The 7597-nt window shown below is 37.8% G+C and overlaps 1 pseudogene; it reads left to right on the top strand.

The window, feature by feature from the left end:
* The first annotated feature begins 2366 nt into the window (after positions 1 to 2366).
* On the top strand, positions 2367 to 2954 carry LOC102856982 (annotated as a pseudogene).
* Positions 2955 to 7597: the final 4643 nt, after the last annotated feature.

The following is a 7597-nucleotide window of genomic DNA, read 5'->3' on the forward strand; positions in this document are numbered from 1 at the left end:
CTTGTTGTTGCTGTTGCTGTTGTTGTTGTTGTTTAGTGTCAAAGTCTATCTTGTTGAAGGTCTTCTTCTCTTATGCTGATCCTCCACCATTCCTAGCATAATGTCTTTCTCCAAGGACTGGCCCTCCTTAACAACATGCCCAAAGTATTTGAGATGAAGTTGTGGGTTTTTTAAAATTTTTTAATTGGTATTTTAATGAAAGCTAATAGACAACTTATATTTCCATTCATTCATTCTTGCACATTTTCCTCCTTGCCCACCTCTTCCCCCAGTTCACTTTTCTCTTTAAAAAGAAAAAAAATCTTTCCTTGTTATACAACCCCCATCCCCAATACACTTTAATATGCAGCTCCTACTCTCAACTCTTGTCATGCAAACAATACCCAATCATATATCCCCTTTAAACAGTTCTCTCTGCTCATCTGTTTCAATGCAGTGTACATTATCACCTTTTTTACTAGTTTCTCCCAAAACCTGATGTCAGTCCTGTTTTATAATAGTTGCTTCATGCAGTATTTGTCCTTTTGTGACTGAGATATTTCACTCAGCATAACGTCCTCCAGGGTCACCCAATTTGAATAATATTTCATGAGTTCCTTGTTCTTCAATGCTGCATAGTATTCCATTGAGTGAGTATACCATAGCTTCTCTAACCATTCGTTTTTTGGGCACTTGAGTTGTTTCCAACTCTTTAGTGAACAAAGCAGCAATAAACATGGGTGTGCATATATCTGTTTGGGTGGCAGTTCTGGTTTCTCTAGGGTATATTGCCAATTGTGTAATTGCTGGGTCAAATGATATTTCTATTTCCAACTTTTTGCCTTTCGGAGTGGTTGCACCATTTAACACTTCCAACAGTGAATATAGGTGCCAGTTTCTCTGCAATCTTGCCAGCATTTGTTGTTTGTTGCTCTGTTGAATTTTGCTATCGTTACTGTGTGAAATGATATCTCATAGTTGTTTTGATTTGCATCTCTCTTAGAGCTAGGGATTTTGAACATTTCTTCATTTGTTGTTTGCCACCTGAATGTCTTCTTTGGTGAAATGTCTGTTCATATCCTGTACCCATTTTGCAATTGGATAGTTTATCTTGTTGTGGTCCTGGACTATTTTATAAATTCTAGATATAAGTCACTTATCAGACATATTATTACCAAGTATTTTTTTCCCCAGTCTGTGGCTTTCCTTTTTACCCTGTAGCACCTTTTGGATGTGCATAGGGATTTTATTCATAGAAAGCCCCATTCATCTATTTTATCCTTTCCTGGTCGTGGGTTTTTCAGGATGCTTGAGTGACTGTTTATGTTGTAGATTACAGCTTCTAGAGTAATTCCAAGCTTTTCCTAAATGAGCTCATAGTCCTTGGTTTTAGTCCTAGGACCTTGATCCACTTTGAGTTGGGTTTTGTTTATGGTGTGAGGTGTGGGTCTTTTTGAGTTTTCTACAGATAGTTTTCCAATTTTGCCAACACCATTTGGTAAAAAGGTTGCCATTTTCCCACTTAACTGATTTCATATTCTTGTCAAAAATCCATGTACCATAGGTAGATGGGCTGATTTCTGGGTTCTCAAATTTATTCCATTGATCTATGTGTCTGTCATTGTACCAATATCATGCTGCCCTGACCACCACACAGTGTAGTAAGATTTGAAATCAAGGAGGAGATGTCTCCTAACTTGTTTTTATTTTTATGGAGTGCTTTGCTTATTCAGGGTTCTTTCCATTCCAAAGGAAATTGGAAATTTCCTTTTCCATCTCATTGCAGAATGTAATTGGTGTTTGTTTTGGGATTACATTGAACGTGTAAATTGCCATTAGTAGGATTGTCATTTTCACAATATTGAGTCTTTCTATCCAAGACCAAGGTACATTCTTCCATTTCCCTAGGTCACTTTTTATTTCTGGTAGTAATGTTTTGTCATTTTCTTTGAATAGATCCTTTGTGCTTCTGGTCAAATTTACTCTCAAGTATTTTATCTTATGATTAGCTATTGTGGTGTGTATTGTTTTTCTTAGCTCTAGTTCTATATTCTCTTTGTCACTGTAAAGAAATCCAATTGATTTTTGTATGTTGATCTTTTATCTTGCCACTTTGCTGAATTAGTCAACTAAGTCTAGTAGCTTTTTTCCTGGGTTTTTAGAGCTTTCTAAGTATACTAACATATCATCTGCATATAGAAATAATTTTATCTCCTCTTTACAAATTTGGATCTTATTTCCTTCTCCTGTCTTATTGCTATTGCTAGAACTCCCAATACTGAGTAGCTGGTGGTCTCGGTTATTGCTGCTTTTCTGTGTGTTCTGAGGCAGGGTCGGAGCCTCACGACTGGGCAGGAGCAGCCCCTCAGGCGTAGTAAGCACTAATAATGTCTTTCATCTTTGAGTGGATCTACAATGGCTTCAGCAGTGTGCTCCAGTTCCTAGGACTCTACAAGAAATCTGGGAAACTTGTGTTCTTGGGTTTAGATAATGCAGGCAAAACCACTCTTCTACACATGCTCAAAGATGATAGATTGGGCCAACATGTTCCAACATTGCCAGAAGAGCTGACAATCGCTGGAATGACTTTTATAACTTTTGACCTTGGTGAACATGAACAGACACGTCGGGTTTGGAAAAATTATCTTCCAGCAATTAATGGGATTGTGTTTCTGGTGGACTGTGCAGATCATTCTTGTCTCATGGAGTCCAAAGTTGAGCTTAATGCTTTAATGACTGATGAAACATTATCCAATGTGCCAATCCTTATCCTGGGTAACAAAATTGACAGAGCAGATGCCATTAGTGAAGAAAAACTCCGTGAGATATTTGGACTTTATGGACAGACCACAGGAAAGGGGAACGTGACCTTGAAGGAACTGAATGCCCGCCCTATGGAAGTGTTCATGTGCAGTGTGCTCAAGAGGCAAGGCTATGGCGAAGGTTTCCGTTGGCTCTCCCAGTATATTGACTGATATTTGGACAGTAAAAATAAACAAGTTTTACGTCTCTGGACTGATCCTATTCACAGCTTCCTCGTGAACTTTTGTAATAGAACATGGGAAGCTCTCCGGCCATGTTTGGCGCTGAGAAGCCAGGAGTCTGTCAGATCTCATCGCCCAGTGGTGACATGTGCTCTTCACACTATTGGGAGGTCATGCTTTCCCACGTGCTGGTGCATTCAGCATCCCGGGACTTGGAAACTGAAGGATTTGCTGGGGAAAGCTGTGTGCATTATGGGGCATGAAAAGAAAAACACGTCTCACCACTGTGGTTGATTTAAAAAGAAAGTGATTCTATTTTTTTAAAGAAAATGTTGCAGTGTCTCTCTGGAAACTAAGGTGCGCCTGATACAGGCCATGGTATTTGCAATCGCTTGTTATGCATCAGAGAGTTGGACAATGACTAGGGAGGACAGAAGGAGAATTGATGCTTTTGAGCTGTGGTGCTGGAGAAGAGTACTGAATGTACCATGGACTGCCAGGAAAACAAACAGATTCATCTTGGAGAGGATTAAACCAAGCTACTCCTTGGAGGCAAGGATTCTGGGGCTTCGTCTGACATACTTTGGACATGTTGCCAGGAGGGACGGGTCCTTGGAGAGGGGCATCATGCTTGGGAGGGTTGAGGGACAACGCAGGAGGGGAAGACCCTCTACGAGATGGACTGATTCGGTGACTGGGGTAATCGGGATGGGTGTGTCAGAGGTGGTGCGGTTGGCGCAGGATAGAGCAGGGTTTAGGGCAGTTGTGCATAGGGTCGCTATGAGTCGGAAACGACTCGACGGCACATAACAACAACAACTTAACTTTTTTGAGTTCACAATTTACTTGGTCCAGAGTTTCCCCTTTTTAAAAACAACAAAAAAAAATAAAATCTAGGGAGTTGGCATTTAGCTATTTGTGAAATGATAATAGATACACATTTGGAGGCCAGAACTCGGTCATGTGATCTCAGTCCTGTTGAATGAACAGGTTAGTGAGAAGCTGGCCCTGTGCTCACTTGACTTTTAGTTGCCTTTTGTGGGTGGCATCACCTTGTGCACAGACAACTAGAAAAGTGGCAGCACCCTGGCTTTGGAGTTGCAGCAGGTTCCCACTGTGATGAGCGAGCATTCCGCATCATGGCATGCGTGGCTGGTGGTGTGCTGAGAAGAGGTTAATTCTAGAGTGAGTTAGCAGCATTTTTACTTCTAAAGTTACAAATGTCAGCCAGTGTTTGCTTTTTATACTGTCGTGAAGTTTCACTCATGTCTATAGCCCCTTTTTCATTTTCAGTTATAGTGACTTCTGCCTCTTAAAGAGTTGCTATTAATTATAGGCTCCTCATGTTATATATTGCAGAGGTTTTACTTTTGCACAAATTCTGGGGGAAATTTTTTTTTTAATAGAAGAGTCAGACAGCAAAGTCAACAGCTTGAAGGCTCTTCATTCTGCAAGTTGAGGATTTAAAATAAGGTATTGTAACACAAATCATTCTAGGAAAGATGTACTCTGTTTGGCTTTCAAATTTCCACTTCCAGAATTTGCTTTGTTTCTGAATGGCGTCTTATCTATTTTCACTATCACATAGCTGAGTGAGTGTGTGTGTGGTGTGTTTAAAGATTAATATCTATAGTGTCTCCAGACCTTCCCCCTAAAAAAAAAGTTTGATAGGAAATTGCCCTTTCACCAATCCAGAAATAAACCAGCAGAATACTAACCCAAGAACTTCCTATAGAGCTGTTCCTTTTGAGTGAGCATCACTTCTTAACAGAGAGCAAAGGCCCAGTATGAGAGTGTCCTCAGTAGTGTGCATGAGGACTATTTTTATAATATTTCATTTCTTTTAATGCCATGTGTGACATTGGATTTTCATGATCTTAACCTATATCTTTGGTGTAAAAGGCAAAGGAATAGGAGAGAGTGGTTCCTCTTTCCTTTAATGAAAGGTTAGAAATAGTTTCTTGAAAATTGTGATGGTGAATGATGCCTATTTGCAGAGGATTGAACAGTGGATTCCTGCTTCTGATCTGAGGGTAGGCAGTATGCATATCATATTCCTGTGGATGAGAATCCTCATTTAATTGGATTTTTCTTTCAGCGTGACCTATTGGAAAGCATACTATTTGACTGCCAAATACTAAATGAAGGAACTTGATTATTAAGTCCGAGAAGAACATGCACTTCATTTATTAGCAAAATTTAGCTGGATTAAGTAAAAACTTGGTTTGGAAAGGGACTAAAGCCTTACAGTGAACAAATCTAGCTAAAATTGGATGAGGTAGGTGGTTGACTTAAAGTCCTTTGGCTAAAGGTTAACCTTGTACTTCTCTGCCAGAGACCTGGAAGCATGGTTGCTTCAGTGTTAGTTTTCTTGTTTGTTTTCCCTGAATTTGTCCCTTATAACTTGGGTTCTAGATAGGGCAGCTCTTTGTGAAAGTGGCTTTATTTGGCCACTGGAGAAAGAGAAATTGATAACTCAGGTAGTACCTGTCTACTTCTTGCCTATCTGAACACCGTGTCCATAAAGTAGCTGAAAGAAACAACTATGAGAAACTCTGCTCCATACATGAAGGACCAGAGCTTTGTACAGGACTCCCATGAATTGAGACTTTGCATTATGTTTTCAGAGTAGTACACATACATGTCCCATTTCAGGAAAAGTCAAATAGTCATTTACAAAAGAAAGTCTGTCTGTATCCTAAGCATTTTAATAAAAAGTTAAAACAAAAAAACAACAACAACAAAAACTTCCAATACTATATTGAATAGGAGAGGTGATAGTGGTCAACCTTGCCTAGTTCCTGTTCTCAAAGGGAATGTCTTTAATCTCTCTCCATTGAGAACAATGTTGGCTCTCAGGTTTGCATATATACTTTGTACTATGTTGAGGAAATTCCCTCTATTCCTGTTTAGCTGAGTTTTTTAATCAAGGAAGGGTATTGGATTTTCTCAAAAGCCTTTCTCCACCAATTGATAAGATCATACAGTTCTTGTACTTTGTTTTGTTAATGTGATGAATTACACTGATTGTTTTTCTTATGTTGAACCATCCTTACATACTTGTTACACTTGGTAGTGGTGATTTTTTTTTTTTTAAATATATAGTTGGATTCAATTGGCCAGGATTTTATTCAGGATTTCTGCATCTATGTTCATGAAAGATATTGATCTATAGTTTTCTATTTTGATGGTGTCTTTACCTGGCTTTGGGATCAAGGATATGTTTGCTTCATAGAATGAGTTTGGGAGAATTCCATCTTTTTCTATTTCTGGAAGTAGTTCATGTATAATTGGTGACAGTTCTTCTCTGAATGTTTGATGAAATTCACTTGTAAAACCATCTGGTCCAGGGCTTTTGGGGGCTGGAATTTGTTTTATTACATTTCCAATTTCTTCTTTTATAATGACTCAGGTGTTTCATTTCAATCTGCGTCAAAGTGAATTTCTAAATATTTGTCCATTTCCTCTAAGTTTTCATATTTGTTTGAATATAATTTTTCATAATATTCCATTGTTAGCCTTTTTTATTTTAGTTGGTTCTGTTGTGACATTGCCCATTTTAACTTGTATTTGGACTGTCTTTTCCTTTGTTAGTTTTGCTAGTGGTTTGTAGATTTTACTGCTCTTTTTGAAGGAACAACTCCTAGTTTTGTTGATGTTTTCAACTGTTTTTCTGTTTTGTACTTATTTTTACCTTAATTTTTATGATTTCTGGGGTGTTTTAGTGGGTGTCAGCTTTTCTTGTTGTTCTTTTGTCAATTTGTTGGAGTTGTTGGATTAGAGAGTCAATGGTTATATTTTCCTGCCTTTTGATGTATTTTCTTATTGCTATAAATTGACCTCTGATTACTTCTTTGGCTGTTTCCCAGAAGTTTGCTAAGGTGTGTTTTAACTTTTTCCCCAAGGATTCTTTTAAATTTCGTTTTTTATTTCTTCTTGTACCCACTTAATTTTGTAGCGTTGTGGTCTAAGAAGATATTATATTATGTATTATTTCTGGGTTTTAATTTATTGATGTTTGCCTTGTGACCTAAAATACAATCTATTCTTGAGAACTTTCCATGCACATTCAATAAGAAGGTATACTGTGCTTTTGGGGGGGTTGTATTAGCCTATAAATATCTATGAGATAAGAGTTGGGTTTTTGTGTGGTTAAATTCTTCAACTTCTTTGTTGAGTTTCTTTCTGGTAGTTCTATCTTTTCTTGAGAATGGTGTATTGAAGTCTCCAACTACTATATTGGTGCTATTTCCTTTTTCAGTTTTGTTAATGTTTTACATATTTTGCAGGTCTTTATTATGTCCTCTTGTTCTATTGACTCTTTAATCATTATGTAGTGACTTCCTTGTCCTTTGTGGTGGTTTTTGCATTGAAATATATTTTACCAGATATTAATACTACTACTCCTAGGTTTTTCTGCTTGCCATTTGCTTGGTATATTATTTTAGTCTTTCTTTATCTTCACTTTTCAGGTGGGTCTCTTGTTGATGGCATAATGATGGACTTTGTTTTTTCATCTAATCTGCTACTCTTTTTCTCTTCAGTGGTGCATTTAAATAATTCACATTCAGTGTGATTATTTAGGGGCACAGTTTTATTGCTATCATTTTGTTGCGTTCTTTTTGGTGATGTTG

The sequence above is a fragment of the Elephantulus edwardii genome, unplaced genomic scaffold, assembly GCF_000299155.1.
Source record: "Elephantulus edwardii isolate Elephantulus edwardi_28Jun2011 unplaced genomic scaffold, EleEdw1.0 scaffold00318, whole genome shotgun sequence".
Classification (NCBI taxonomy): Eukaryota; Metazoa; Chordata; class Mammalia; order Macroscelidea; family Macroscelididae; genus Elephantulus; species Elephantulus edwardii.